This window comes from Marmota monax, unplaced genomic scaffold (assembly GCF_021218885.2).
Source record: "Marmota monax isolate L192 unplaced genomic scaffold, Marmota_monax_Labrador192_F-V1.1 WCK01_AAM20220418_F8-fsc00103, whole genome shotgun sequence".
NCBI lineage: Eukaryota > Metazoa > Chordata > Mammalia > Rodentia > Sciuridae > Marmota > Marmota monax.
Genome location: NW_026694286.1, coordinates 5,214,291 through 5,229,365, shown reverse-complemented (window position 1 = coordinate 5,229,365; position 15,075 = coordinate 5,214,291). Strand labels below are relative to the sequence as shown.

Here is a 15,075-nt window from a genome sequence, read left to right as displayed (position 1 = left end):
ATGCTGCTGTGGTGGGGAAATGAATGCCTAACACATGGAGACCTTTAGGAAAAGTGATGAATTGAAGGTTGGGACGGAAAGAGCGTTTGTCTGCAGGGGACTGTAGTGAATGAGGCTGCCAGGAAATAGGAAGAGCCAGAGTTAGCCTCTGAGGTTTGGGGGTGACATATGGAGGAGTCTGCAATAGGGCCATGCCCCGGCACCCTCTGAGAGCTCTTCACCTCCTACCAACTGGGGAATTGAGTGCCTGGACTCTGAGCTCTTAGAAGGATATCCTGGAGCACGGAAGTCCCCAGGGGATAGAGATCAACTTTGTCCTACACTTAATTTTTTTTTCTTTTGACTTAGAAGACGTAGTGCAAAAAGCATGCTCTATGTCAGCAGCCCGAACAATTCATCTGGGACATGCAAGCATCATCCATCACGCTCAGCATTTTAATCCAGCAGTCTGTCTGAAGCTTGAAGTGACAGAGCTGCCACCATACGTGAAACCTGCCTTTGCTCTGTTTGCTGTTTCATTTCATCCTTGATTTGCTGTCACTTTCCGAGGTATTGAACACATGATTGAAGGGCTGAGTGCATGCCTACAACAGTCCTTAAACTGTCTTCGATTTTCACAGCCAGATATTTTAACAGAGTTGCTACAGCTGAAACCTGTGTTAAAAAAAAATTGTATTCATTCAATGAAGAAAATAATCAGTAAAATGTTACTACCGTATCTGAAGGCTTGTTTGAATCAGAAATTGTAGATCTTGTTTCAGGACCACTTGGCATGTGCCAAGCTGTGAATGGCCAAGATGCTCTGGAGCCTTGGGTGCAGCGGCTTGATAGGGTGCACTCTCACTGTGCCGTGTGGACTGTGATCCTGCAGCAGGTCACAGACAGCACCTGGTATAGCACAAGGAGACAGCTCCCAGCCTTAAGCCAGGGGATGCTTGAGGGAGAGAGGAACAAGGAAAGGATCATGACGAAGATCCCTCCATCAGCAAACACCAAGGAAGGCAGCCATACACACAGCCCAGAGCAGGCACAGTGGAGCAGTCAGCCTGACTCCCATATGGTGAGCTGGGGCATTAGCTACCATGAATGCAAACAGCCACATGGGGCTGTTTGCGCAGCTGAAATGCAAAGACTGTACCTTGGGGGTTCAACTTCAGGCCATCAGGAGCCACAAGACCAATGCTCTCTGAGAGGGGCACATTGGTTTGACTGCAGTGAGGGACCATTCTCACCGTGACAGCAGGAATGCTGCAGGGGAGGAGGAGAAGCAGGGCAGATGTCAAGGAACAAGCTTTCCCAGAACCAGATAGAGACTGCTCCAACAGCTCCTGCCTGGGAGGGGGATCTGGAACGGGCAAGGATCGGCCACCTAGCCTAGCTCCTTCATGGAGATTTGACCTGTCCCTGGCAGCCTATGCTGGAAGGCTGTGAAATTCAGCCTGCTCTGGCTTCACCTGTCCTCCCATCCTCCTTTCTCTCATTTTCTACAGCTTTGACTCCCTGCTGACTTGTGATTCTCCCACAGAACCCTTCCCCATGGTAATATTTACATGAACCACATGAAAGGTGTCTGCTGGCATCCATTGGCCAACAGAAGACATGGGCACATTCTTGTCCCACTTCCCTTGTTGGTGGAAATGAGAACCAATAACCAGTGTCGTGGTAAAGATTTATTAAGAAATATAAACCGTCATATGGTCCAATCCCCCACCTTCTCCTGCTACTTCTTGGATGAGGGTCCTCCAACGCCCATGTCATGGGCGGGTGGGGATACAAAACAGCCCTGTGGCATGCTGGAGTGTCCGTGCCATCTTTTTTAAAGAAACTTGCAGGTTTACAAACTGGATATTTTAACAGAGTTGCTACAGCTGAAACCAGTGTAAAAAACATTTGTATTCATTGAATGAAGAAAATAATCAGTAAAATGTCACTGATGATAAACAAACTACATGGCTCTTTATTTCAATTAAGTTCTGAGTTAAGAACTCTACTGTGTACTATTTAGAAGAAAAAGAAAGGGAAAGTCTATCATTACAACCCTGATGCCCCTTGTGGGTGATCATGAAAATGTTTGTGACACTGGCCATGGTACAGGGCTTTGGAACCATGACACTGCAGTCACAGACCTGGGGTCAATGTCCAGCTCCTGGAATCACAAACCATTTAAGCTCTCCAAGTCTCAGTTTCCCAACCTGTAAAATAGGGTGATAATGGGTAACCTTGTAATAAAGATCTGGCAAGATTTAAATGAAGCTGATTCATGGTAAGCATTGAAATAATTTAATTTATATTCATGTATTACCATTATTTAATCATCATTATTACTTATTCCACACATCATCAACTAAGGAAACATATGTAGCTGAACTATAGCAACTAGATAATGTCCTCTACCCAACAAACAGTGAAGGAGATGATATCGCCCATGGTGGCCATCCTGTCCCCAAGCTAATCATTTATTTATTTAACTCATGACTGTGAGTTTAATTATGCATGCACTGTTAATGTTAAAGTTAGCTTAAATAAGTGATGAGTACTTCATTCATGTGTTTATTCTTTGGCTCCCCAGGACAATATTTTTTAATGTAGCACAATTCTGTTTTGCACAAAAAAGATACCACTTAACATGGTATTTGGTTGGTAAAATACATTTCAACTAATGCACAATTTATAAATTAATTATTTTCTTTTACTTTCTTTTTTTATTTGTTCTTTCCAGATATACATGACAGAGTGTATTTTGATATATTATACACACATAGAGTAAGTATAACTTGTTCCATTTAGGATCATGTTTTATGGTTGTATATGATATATAATTACATTGGTCATTTATTCATATATAAGGATAACAAAGATATGTCCAACTTATTCTAATGCCTTTTCAATTCCTATTCCCCCTCCCTTCCCCTCATTCCCTTTGTCTAGTCCAGTGAACTTCTAATCTTCCCCTCCTCTGTTGTGAGTTAGTATCCACGTATCAGAGAGAACATTCTGCATTTGGTTTTGGGAGATTGGCTTATTTCTCTTAGCAAGATACTCTCTAGTTCTATCCATTTACTGGCAAATGCCATAATTTTATTCTTTTTTATGGCTGAGTGATATTCCATTGTGTGTATATACCACATTTTCTTCATCCGTTCATCTGTTGCAGGGCACCTAGTGTGATTCCATAGCTTGGATATTGTGAATTGAGCTGCTATAAACATTGAAGTGGCCTTGCCACTGTAGTATGCTGATTTTAAATCCTTTGGGTATAAACAGATGAGTGGGATAACTGGGTCAAATAGTTCTATTCCAAGTTTTCTATAAATTATTTTTTAATAATTAGATATGAATACATTTCTAATAATTACATCTGATTTGATACAATGTATTAAGTACTCAAAAAGAGCAGGAAGCATGTTCTATGCTGGGTAAATACAACAGTAAGATGAAGCAGATACACTGTTGTCACACACTACACAAATTATACATCTGTGTGTGTGCATATGTATATAAATAAAATTTAACTACGTTAATTATACACACATGCATGTGGACACACATGTACATGTAATGTCAACTGTGGTGACTACAAAGGAAAAGTAACTGCTCTGAGATATATTTCAGTGGAAACCTGAAGGACAGGCAGGCTTTAGCCAAGCAAGATCATTCCAGGGACAGGGAGCAGCAATTTGAATGTCCCCAGGTAGAGGAGTGTTTGGTGACTTCAGGAACTCAAAAAGCCCAGGATGGGGGACATTCATGAGAGGCCACCACGGTGGGCAATGACTCTGAGGGAGCCATCAGAGCCTGAGATTGCAGGGACATGAAGACCATATTAAAGATCTTGGACGTTCTTACGAGGGCATATGGACAGATGTTAAGCAGGGGTGTAACATGAGCTGATTTACATTCTAAAAATTCCTCTTGCTACAGGGAAGATAGGTGAAAAGGGGTCATGAGAAGGGACCCAGGAGACCAGAATGGGACAGCATGTGGGCTGGGATGGAAGGACAGTAGAAGAGATGGAGAGAAGGTTTGCGAGGTAGAATCTCAGGACTGGGAGGTGGGTTAGGTGAGGGGATCCAGGGAAGCTGGGGTTTCTGGGTGATGAACGTTCTTTTTACTCAGATGGAGAACACAGGAGGAAGATCATATTAAATGGAGCAAGATGAAGGAAATCAATGGACTTGACTATTTGCACTGGACAGTCCTTTATTCCTGTGTGTTTGAGCCCAGATATTTGCAGACAATGTGTGGGAGAGAAGTTTAGGTTAGGCAAATCTCAGTTTTTGTTTCCTTTTGGTTCTAGAGTCTGTAACTATTGGATGGGTTTTAACCTGGTTATACCAAGAAGACCAAAATGTATTTGGCCATCCCTTGAACAGAGTACCATGTGCCATTTTTATTACCTTTGATTTCAAACTGATTCATATTCACTCCTCTGCATCATCATTCTATCACCTAAAATTTTGAGATTTACAGATTTAAAGTACTATGATAACATTATTAATAATATCTCATTTTGGCACAAAATTCAAAATCATGTTAATTCCCTGAGTTTAAAAAAAAAATTGAGAATTTTTATTTGGACGCTGATAAATCTGTGAATTCTGGAGCATGTTTACATCGCTTTCCCATGGCTATGTCATTTTAGCCAGTAAACAAGTACTCATCATTCTTTTCCAGAATTAGTGATGAACAAGACTATTTTGAATTATGTGTGATAGGCAAACATCTTCGCTTACAATGACACTGCCTTATACAGCATAATGATAGAATTTTAGCTTAAGAATTATCTTACCCAATGTTTTGAACAACCAATAAAAAAAATTAAAAAAAAAAAATTATCTTACCCAGATCACATCAATGTAGCTTTATACAATGTTATGTGCCCAGTAGAATTAGCAAATCATCTCTTCTTCCAAATACTTCACGTATATCCTCAAATGTATTCTTTGAAGAGACTTTTTCTTCTCTTCCCCTTGGCCTTCTGTTTTCCCAAAGTATAGTTTTGAAAGTGGGTTGTTAGCTAGTTTGGTAGATAGTCTTTAAACTGCAGTGGTACGTGAGTAGAACAGGAAATATCAAATCAGAAATTATTCCTTACATTTCTATTCCCCCAAGGAGGAAGAACTGCAAGTTGGAAGAAAGCCTGTCACCATCAAAACACACAGAGAGAAAATAATTTCCCAGTGAGAAGGTAAAATTCTGTGGCTGTCTCTGCCATTTACACTAGGAGTGCACAGTGGGTTCAAAGACCTTTTATTAGCAAGATATAAACCACAATCAGACTATTTGACCCAGATGTGAAAAAAAAATAAGCACACAGACATGAACTTTTTCTTTGGTTCAAATATCCTGTGCAGAAATGAAACAAAATAACAACAAAAAGAAACAATGGATCACATCCTGTCATTGATACCAGAAAGGAAGTCCCCCCGCCCTTCCCTGGCTCAGTGAATTGTGTACAAACAGATCACAGGTCAGGGGACAGTTTCCAGGCCCCTCACTGATAGCACCTATGGTACCAAACCTCCTCTTTGTGCATAACTTCATGGTTCTCATGCCTGTGGAGAGAATTGGGAGGAAGCCAAAATAAAAGATGACATTTAGTGAGGTTGTATTTGTTTTTGCATAAATTGGAATGACATTAGTAGTAATTCAGATAAGTAGAAGAGCCAAGAGAAGCACCCACGTTGCAGTGAGATCTCAGCAGTGTGTAGGTAGGAGAAGGCTCAGGACCCACTCCTAAATTATATCTATCAAATTTCTCATTCTAAAGTGTACTTATTCAATTGACAGATTGATGGGAAATTTTCCTGCTCCAAGTTCCCAGAGGAAATCGAAGGTGAGCGTTGGTTTGGCTACCCATTGCTCTAGTTCTAGCCATGGAAGCTGGAAAACTTAATGATGTTTCTTCAAATTGAAACAAATTAAAAATGGAGAAAGGAAAAGAGGGCAGGGAGATGGATGGACACCTGTCCAGTGAACTGAGACTTGTGTAACACCAATATGGATCTGTGCTTGATGGCTGATTTAAACTGCTGCCAATTAGGAGAGTAGGGAGGAGAAGGCAGACAGGGTATAAGAGTCCACTTAGAACACTTGTTCCTCCTATCTCAGATTTCCCAGATTAGAGAATGCCTCTCTTCCCATCAACCAATAATTTCAAGGGTTTTTACAAACACAGGTGTGAGATCTGGATTTAATAATATCTCATTTAGCAGTATTTGGAAAAACTACACCCTATGAGAGTTTTTCAGATAACTGAACGCAGCACTTTACCATAACATAAAGAAAAAAAGTTACCATTTTTAAATCAAAACCATTTACAATGGATATTCCTATTTTCTATCTTCTTCCTGTAGGTTTTGCCAGTATATTTTTCCAAGTCTGATTTCCAATCTAGAACTCTTCTCTGCACTTGAGATTCTTCATCCAAGTACCCACACAGCAGACCCATTTGAAAGCCTATTGATCATTTCAAAAAAGGCATGTTGAAAAGCCAACTCCTGACCTTCTCTCCTAAAGTCTTCCTCTCAATAAATGAAAACTTTAGCCCTCAGATGATTCATGAGGAGCCCACTGAAGTTACTCCGGTTCTCTCTCCACCTTCATGTCTAGTCCTTCAACAATTCTGCTGGTCCTATTTTCAAAAATATCTCCCTCCCTGGACCTCCACTTCTACCACTTCCACACTGGTGCAAGTGACCATCATCGGTCACCAGAAGTATGGCAATAAATAGACTGCACTAGTCTCTCTGCTGTCACTCTTGCCCCTACTGCCTTTGCTCAACTCAGCTGTACAAGTAACTCCTGTAAATTTAAGGCAGAGTGTAGTTTTCTTCTCTGTTTCAAACCTCTGATAGTTTCCCACTTCACTCAGAGCAAAGTCCTTCCAAAGGCCTAGAGAGCCATTCCCAATATCAAAGTGACCTTGCAACTCTCCTCTGCATTCACTGCCTTCAGCCACACTGGCTTCACTGTTGTTCTATGGACATGTTAGGCTCACTGTTCCCTTTCCACTTGATCTCTCTTCTGTATGAGTTATTTTACCCTGAAATATCTACATGGCTATCCTCCTTGCTGCCTACAGGTCTCAGGAACTTTCCTGATCATCCTACAGCACCTACCTCTCCCAGTCCTATTCTTTCTTTTTATTTACATCTGAAGACCCCTGGTAGATACCTGAAATGGCAGATGGTAGCAAATCCTATTCACCCTTCTCTTTTTTTTTTAATAAAAACATACCTTTGATGAAGTTTAATCTATAAATTAGGTACACTAAGAGATTAACAACAACTTACAATAGAATGGAACTACTATAAAAACATACTAAAATAAAAGTTATGTGAATGTGGTCTTTATCAGATTCAGAACAGTGTATCTGATAACCAGAATGGCTACTAAATGACTAATGGGTGGGTAGCATATACAGTGTGGATACGCTGGATAAGGGGGTAATTTATACCCCTCTAGCAGGTTGGCATGAGGTTTCATCACACTATTCAGGATGACATACAATTTAAAAATATATGAGTTATTTATTCCAGGAAAGATCACCTGAGTCTTGATGTCCAGGGTTTTTATCCACACGTGGAGGCATGGCATGGATCAGTCATGGAGCCCCTACATGGCTACTTTAGTTCTTCAGTTTTTAGCCTCTCTAGAGATCAGACCCATACCATGTTGCCCAAGGGTCTACCATAAATGCCACCATGAAGATATACTCTGTGTGGTGGCTCAAAACCCCAGGAAAACAAAGACACTATTATCAGGCAGGATATTCCAAGGACTTAGAAGTAAATGCCCAAGAGTTTACCAAGTTCTAGGCCTTTTTATGGAATATGCAGGTTCTCAACACCCACTGAGCAGATCTGCTTCCTCAGCTCTTTACTGCACATGTTCTATGAGGTTTTGTCAAATTCATTCTCAGCCTTTATGTAATAGGCAACAACTGGGAAGGAACCAATCCCATGTGGCATAAAAGAAATGAACCCGCTCATTCTGATCAATCCGTAATGAAGTTACTTTCCTTTTTCAACTTAGCAGAAAGCCAGCTAAGATGGTATTTGTTGTGGCAGATTCATTGACAAGAGCCTGGCAAGTTCATTTACAAATCAATTTAACCAACATATCACACTTCACGGTCAAGTGAACAATTAAAATTTTCTGTAGGAAACATGTTGCATCCATTTCTGGGGGATGAAACAAATTTCTTGATTATGTATGATAGAATTTTAATCATGATAATAAGATAGTGTAAAGAATTAAAATATAAGGAATATTTTATCATGCTTCTGGGATGGATTCTTTGTTCTATTTCTGTAATTTCCAAAATAAAAATCCTTAACCTTCTCTTATACATTGGCTGAGTCCAGTGCTAGTAGGAAATGGACTTTAAATTTTCAAAGTACTTATGGCAACAAGATTATTCAAGAATGCTTGTCAAACTCAACTGTAATGTGCCCTCAGATAACTGAGGTTAGTTAGAAAATAAACTAAAATCTTTAATTTTTTATTTGTATAATGTAGATAACATTAATTTGTAGCTTTACAAATGAAGGTGGAGAGACAAATGATATTATTAAAAAAAAATAACCGAAGGAAAAGTTATTTTTCAGCTCCATAAGTATCTATTTTCAGAAGCTACTCTTGAAAATGTATGTGCATGTAGACGGGGAAGCACTTTGTAGGTGGTGTGAATTTCCCAGTAACATTTCTCAACTTTGAAATACACTATGCTGTTTTTTTTTTTTAAGAGCAAAGATTTCAACTCTAAGTTCCCACAACATATTATTTAACCAAATAAAACAAGATGCTTTTGGGGTTTTTTTTTATTTTCAAAGGAAAACAGATTATTAGGAATTTTATCTCCTTTAAAAAATTTTTTTACTAGTTACACATGACAGTACAATGATCTTGACATTTCCTACATTTGAATCAAATGGGGTATAATTTCTCATTTTTTGATTGTACAGGTTGCAGAATCATATTGGTCATACAGTCACCTATATACATACAGCAATCATAATGTCTATTCTATTCTGCTGCCCTTCCTATCTCCCCTTGCCCTCCCCTCCCCTCCCATCACATCTAGTAAATGGACACAATATTTTTATTTCATTTATTTGTTAAATAAAATGAACCCAGTGCCTCTCACATACCAGGCAAGTGCTCTACCACTGAGCCACAACCCCAGCTCCAGAATTTCATCTGTTTTAGAAACATAAACCAGAGAATTTTTAAATCAATCAAACAACAAAGTCAAATAGACTTTTTCCCCCTCTGAGACTCCAACCCAATAAGAAAATTAGAGATAGAATCCAGACAATTTGTAAGTCTGCAGACTCCTTGATTCACCTTCAATACAAGCCTACCTCATTTAATATTTTTGAATGTCAACCAAAATTAAAATTGTATTTTTTCTGGTGCTGTAAGGAGACATTAAAGCACTCCTGCAGATCACAACCCATCACCACAATGTTTTTTGCTTCACTTGAATAATCACAATAATTATAAGCTCAGGTATCTATTTACTGAGGCATTAAATAAGAAGAAGACAAAGTTAAAAAAAAAATACAGTCATAGAATTTCGGAGCCGAAAAGAGTTTAAAGTTAAGTTCATTTTAAGGTGAATACAAGGACCTCACTTTGTAGAAAACGGAGGCCCAGAGAGGTGGAATGCTCAGTGCCTGGGGTTCACTTTCTCATTCACTCCTTCCCTCCCTTTTTCTTGAATATCTGCTCTATACTAGATGCCAAAATAATGGTCATCTAGGAGCTCAGGTCTCCAGGGGCAGAGATGCACAGGAATCTCAGCAGCACCCAGAGGCAGCAGAATCTAGGACCAGAGCTTTGCAGTCTCCAGTGGCCCACACTCGGCTAGGCCAGGCTTTCTCTGTCCTCCCTTGTGACCGGAAACACCTGGAGGGCTTGTTCCAACTGCACATGCCAGGAGGTACCCTTGACCCACTGAATCTGAGAGCATATCAAGGGAGTTGGGCCTCTAAATTTTTCACAGCTGCCCAGATGAATCTAATCACAGGGCCCCCATGGGGCTCCAATCTGCTGACCAGTTTCAGGGTCCTCCCACCTTTCCTTGCCCTCTTTCAATAGCCAGGCTCATGGCCCCGTTGGCTGATCAGACCCACAGCTGACTGCTTCAGTAAGGGCCTACCTCAGCAATTCTCCACCCAGAGAGAACAGCACAATTACTACCTACAAAGCTTTATTAAAGTGAGACGTTTGGGTCTCACCCAGATGGACTATTTCAGAATCTTTCCAACTGAGGGCCAGGGCTGCTTTCTTTGAAATTCCACAGGATTCTGATGGGCAGAGGTGAGGACCACTGCCAACCTGTGTCCTTTCAGAACTCTAGTGACAGGCCCCAGCCTGCATTGGAGCAGAGGAAAGGCTCAGGACTCATGGTGTCACCAGAGATCATAATATGCCCCCTCTCCCACCAAGTGCCTGCTCAACATCTTAGATTCTGATAGAAAACAGGCACATGCCACAGAGGTGTTATAAAATGGACTTCTCTGGGACAATGGGATTGATGGATTTTCCATCAAGATAAAGCAAAACAAAGGAAGTGTTGGGTCCGAACTGTCACGTGGCATTGTGTGCACCTCCACCAATCAGTCACTCCATACTTCTGCCATCCTATAGTCTCACCCAAATGCCTTTCTACTTGTTTACCCATCTCTTCAGTCCTGTTTAGTGAGCATGTCTTCTCTGCTCATGGACTCTGGGGCATCTCGGACAGTAGCTTATTGCATCCTCATGTCCTCAGAGCCTACGTGGTCTCAGGACACACAGATGCTCAGTAAGTGCTGAGCGATTGACATGCTTGTCTCATTCCAGAGCTTTTCCCACCATCCACTTGTGTGCCTACATAGGATGGTGGGCATGGCAATCAGGAGACCGAGAGAGAACAGAGACTTCCCTAAGGGAGAATGTCTGGCACACTGATTTCTGAAGAGCTCAAATTACTGAAGACCAAAGAATGTGAGTGATTATGTGATATCTGGTCATCAGCTCTAACTCTCAACATCAAAGCCAAAGCTCTGGGCTGGGGCTGCAGCTCAGCGGTAGAGTGCTTGCCTGGCATGCACGATGCTCTGGGTTTAGTCCCTAGCAAAAAAAAAAAGAAAAAAAAAAGCTGATGATCTTGCACTGTTCATCATGAATGTTTCTCTCACATATATCAGGCAATAATTTGATAACTGCTTCAATGTGCCTTTTATTTTCTGTCCTGTGCTGAAATAAGGAGTGAGTTTGGAAGTAGTAGGAAATAAGCTCTCTCTTTGCAAATAGACTCCTATGACACTACTAAAAAAAAATCTGCATACCAAGCTTCATGCTAATAGCTTTCCGTTATGCTGGTCTAATGATGCCCAAGCTCTTGCGGATTCATTATGTGCCCACTTTGCATCCCCTTTTTATTACTATGCTTTTTTTAAAAAATTAGTGCTGCTTTGGATTCAATGTATAACTTGGTGGGTAACTTGAAAAGAACACTGTAGGAAGTTCTTTTACACTGTTCTCTGTAAGGTCAAGATTGTTCCTGTTAGTGCATATGACAGCTTTCATATTCCTCTGAATTTTATTTTTCCTTAAACGACATGAAAGACTTTTATTTTGGTGTCCCAAGTTAATAGTAATTTAGAAATCGCATGGATAGTCCTTGGACTTAGTTGCATATTAAATCTATACTAGGGTCTTGTAATGCTCAAGAATATTTTACAGAGTCCTGGAAATAATTCATGGAATGAGAAGGTGGAGAGCCCTGGACACTCACATGGTAGAGATGGCATCATTTAGTATCTTCATATTGGCTCAAACACAGCAGCCTGAATTTCTGCTTTTTTATTTCTAGTTTAGATCATTTCCTGAACCGATGTTGTAATTTTTTTACTATCTGTATGAGGATTTCAATGAATCCATTCAAAGAGGGGACTCTCTAGAATCTATGCATATGACTAAAGTTAGCGCCCGGTCTGCCTGCAGGCCTCACTTGCCTGGTAATCTCAGAAAACTGCTGATACTTGAATGACTGAGCCCAGGGTCCTTCGACCTTTCTTTGTTTTCAATGCTTGCTACCAAAATGTATAGCAGAAGGTGTTCTGGGGCATATGAGATGAACTTTCAAAATGCAATAATTCATGGCCAAAAGAAAAGGGGGTCTTGGAATGTACCCATACAAATAGCAACAGCATTTCCTCCTTTATCTCTTTTCCAGCACAAGCATGACTTCATCGTGAAATCCAGGTGCACGGTCCTGATGTCACTCTGTCTTTGGTTACCACAGAAAGGCAGTCTATCCCCCAAAGCCAGAGAATGGAGTACATTGCTTCTATAAGCCATTTACTAAGTCAATACGCCAAGCAATGACTACATCTTTCTTTCTAATATGCAGCAGTATTATGCATTTAGCAGTATTATTCCTTCAACAGATGTGTCTTTTCATAGTCTTCTTCCCTTCTTAGAAACCTCGAGTTTTTCTTAATTGTGTGCTTATAAGCTGCAAAGGCTTTGAAAGGTATTTCTGAACACACCCTGGCATCGTTCCATGCTGAGAGCTGAGTGACATGAAAACCCCAACATCATCGGGAACGGGAGCAGCGAGCTCCTCACATCAAGCACTCAATTAGCTTGTATTCTTTGAATAAATATGCTGTGCAGCCGATGCAGTCCTCCTCAGTGCTTTGATAGCCGACGCTTTGGAAACACCTGGAAGTTACTCGAATGTGTCTTTATTAGAAGTACAATAGGTAAGCAAGGAGCCCTTCACAGGTGGTCAACAGACTGTACAATGTGACAGCGAAGACACTGAAGGTCATGTCCGATTCCCTCCACATTAATGTTCTGAATAACTAGGCATGTTAACCAGTGTTTTGCTCAGCACTTCCATTTATCAATAATAGGAAGCATTCACAAAGAATCAATATCTGAAGCACAACAGGCAACTACTAAACTCTAATGATTTCCTCAATGCTGAGTGTTAACAAAGGAAAACCTTGCTATTATATTTTTTTGAAAGGCACCAATGGTAGCTGGCAACCAAATTGATACTATTTTTTTTTCTTACTAAAAGTATAATAAGCTCTTGGGTCACCTTCAAAATATGGTCACATTCTTTCCCTGGAGTAGAGTTACCATGGGATCAAGTGACTGAGAAGGCTCAGAGAGGAAATAAAATGACTGCTCAGCAGGAACAGTGTGGCACTGCCATCCTCGCCTGCGTCTCTGCCCATAGCAAGGTCATGGAGATTCAGCGTGAGCCCAAGTGGTTCCACAGCAGCACACACTAACGGGCATGACCTTGGCACATGCCAGAGTCTGTCTGACAGCTGCATGTGCTTCAGCGAGAGCTCAGTAAGTGACCTGTCCAGTTCTGCAGGAGAAGCCTCACCCTCTAATTTCCCACTGAGTCAGGAGGTCAAGTAAGAATTTCACTGATGTTTTTAAATAGTCTTGGCTCCAACCGGCGAACGTGGGTGAGGATTTTGGAGTGTGCCTGTGTGTGCCTGGCAGGGATCTGCAGGTCTCCAGCTGCTGCTGGAGGGGGGAATTTTAGCAGAGACTTCTTTAGCTGCCTGCAAGTGATGTCGGTGAAGTCTCTTTGCAACGGTTCAACAGAGGAGCTCGTGCACAAATGTGCAAATGGAACTATGGTATCTGATGATAACAGCAGGAATTGGCTTCTTTCTTTTATGGATAGGATAATTGACTTTGGGGTCTGTTGGGAAAAAGCACTTGCTCCTATGAATAAGTTATTTGGACCCCCTTTGAACAGCTCTTAGAAAAAGTGAGAAGGCAGCTGAACACTACAATTGCCTAAGCTCAGAACTTGAGAAAGAACTACTCATTATCCCTGCCCTTGGCTATTTTTTCCAAATGGGGCAAGAGGAGGAAGGGGAGGAACTAGGGTTAGTTGGCTGCTGTGAATGAAGGGTTTGACTGATTCATCCCAATGGTGTTCTTTACTTAGTGAGATTTTGGCACTTGGGCTAAGCTGCACCACACAGTGCATCATTGTAGCCTCACCCCGTTGGTCCTCTCTTTAGCAGGGATCAAACTTTGCCACACATGAAAGAAACCCATGTGGACCTGTCTCCTTCACTGACCGCGAGCTCCTTGGGAGAAGGAACAGGACGTTATTCCTCTCGGGTTCCCAGGCCAGGGTCCAGATGGGGGAAAGTGCTGATAAATGTAAGTTTAATTGGATTAAACTAAAAGTATTAAGATGAAGTTATCCAAGTTTTGGCTGCAACCCCAAATCCTAAGTCTTCCTATTTTTTGTTGTTCGGTATATTCTGCAGACTAATGTGGAAAAGAAAAAAAAAAAAAAAAGAACAGAGCAATTGGCTCTTTGGGAGCTGAAGATTCTGTATCTTCTTCAATGCTACCTTTTCATTCTAAATTTTTTAACCCTAAATGAATACTAATGTTTTAGGGGCCTTGGCTGCTGTGCTGGCAGTAAGATCCAATGACTCTGGGTGCAGGAACCCCGCCATTGCTTGCCTGATATCTGCGTTGAACTACTTACTTAAGCTGTGTCCTTTGAAAATAAAAAACAAAGTAAGTTTAATGTTTTTACAGAGACTTTTGTCCAAAAGATCTTTTAAATGTCAATAAACTCATTTTGTAAATGTCCACATGTAAAATCCAAGTAGCAAATATTCTCCTTTTTTGCATTTTAAAAGGGTACTTATTTCCCTGCCTCTTTTGGCCAGTGCCCCCACCTCTATACACACACACACACACACACACACACACACACACACACTAATTAGCTTATCTCTGAGAAGGCAAATCCAGGAAGGGAGAAAAGTGGAATTATAATGGGGTGATTTGATTACGGGCTAGTATCTTTAGCAAAGCCATGCAGAGAGAGGATTGATGGTGGGAAAGGGATGGGAAAGAAGGTTGAAACTACACACTGAAATCAGTTCCGTTTTATTATCTGAAAGTCATCATGCCACCCCTGTTACTCACCTCCAGACACAAACACGAGCAGTTTTAATTACTACCTTTTAGGCATGTTTTAAAGGAAAAATTCCTATGACTGTTTCCCTAGCA

The 15,075-nt window shown here is 40.9% G+C and overlaps 1 long non-coding RNA gene across 1 annotated transcript; it reads right to left on the bottom strand.

The window, feature by feature from the left end:
- Positions 1–1,655: 1,655 nt before the first annotated feature.
- LOC124108893 (uncharacterized) lies at positions 1,656–5,247 on the bottom strand. Its single transcript, XR_006856813.1, has 2 exons — positions 4,842–5,247; positions 1,656–2,192 (listed from the first exon to the last, which is right to left on the bottom strand). It is a non-coding gene; the product is annotated as an uncharacterized LOC124108893 (long non-coding RNA).
- Positions 5,248–15,075: the final 9,828 nt, after the last annotated feature.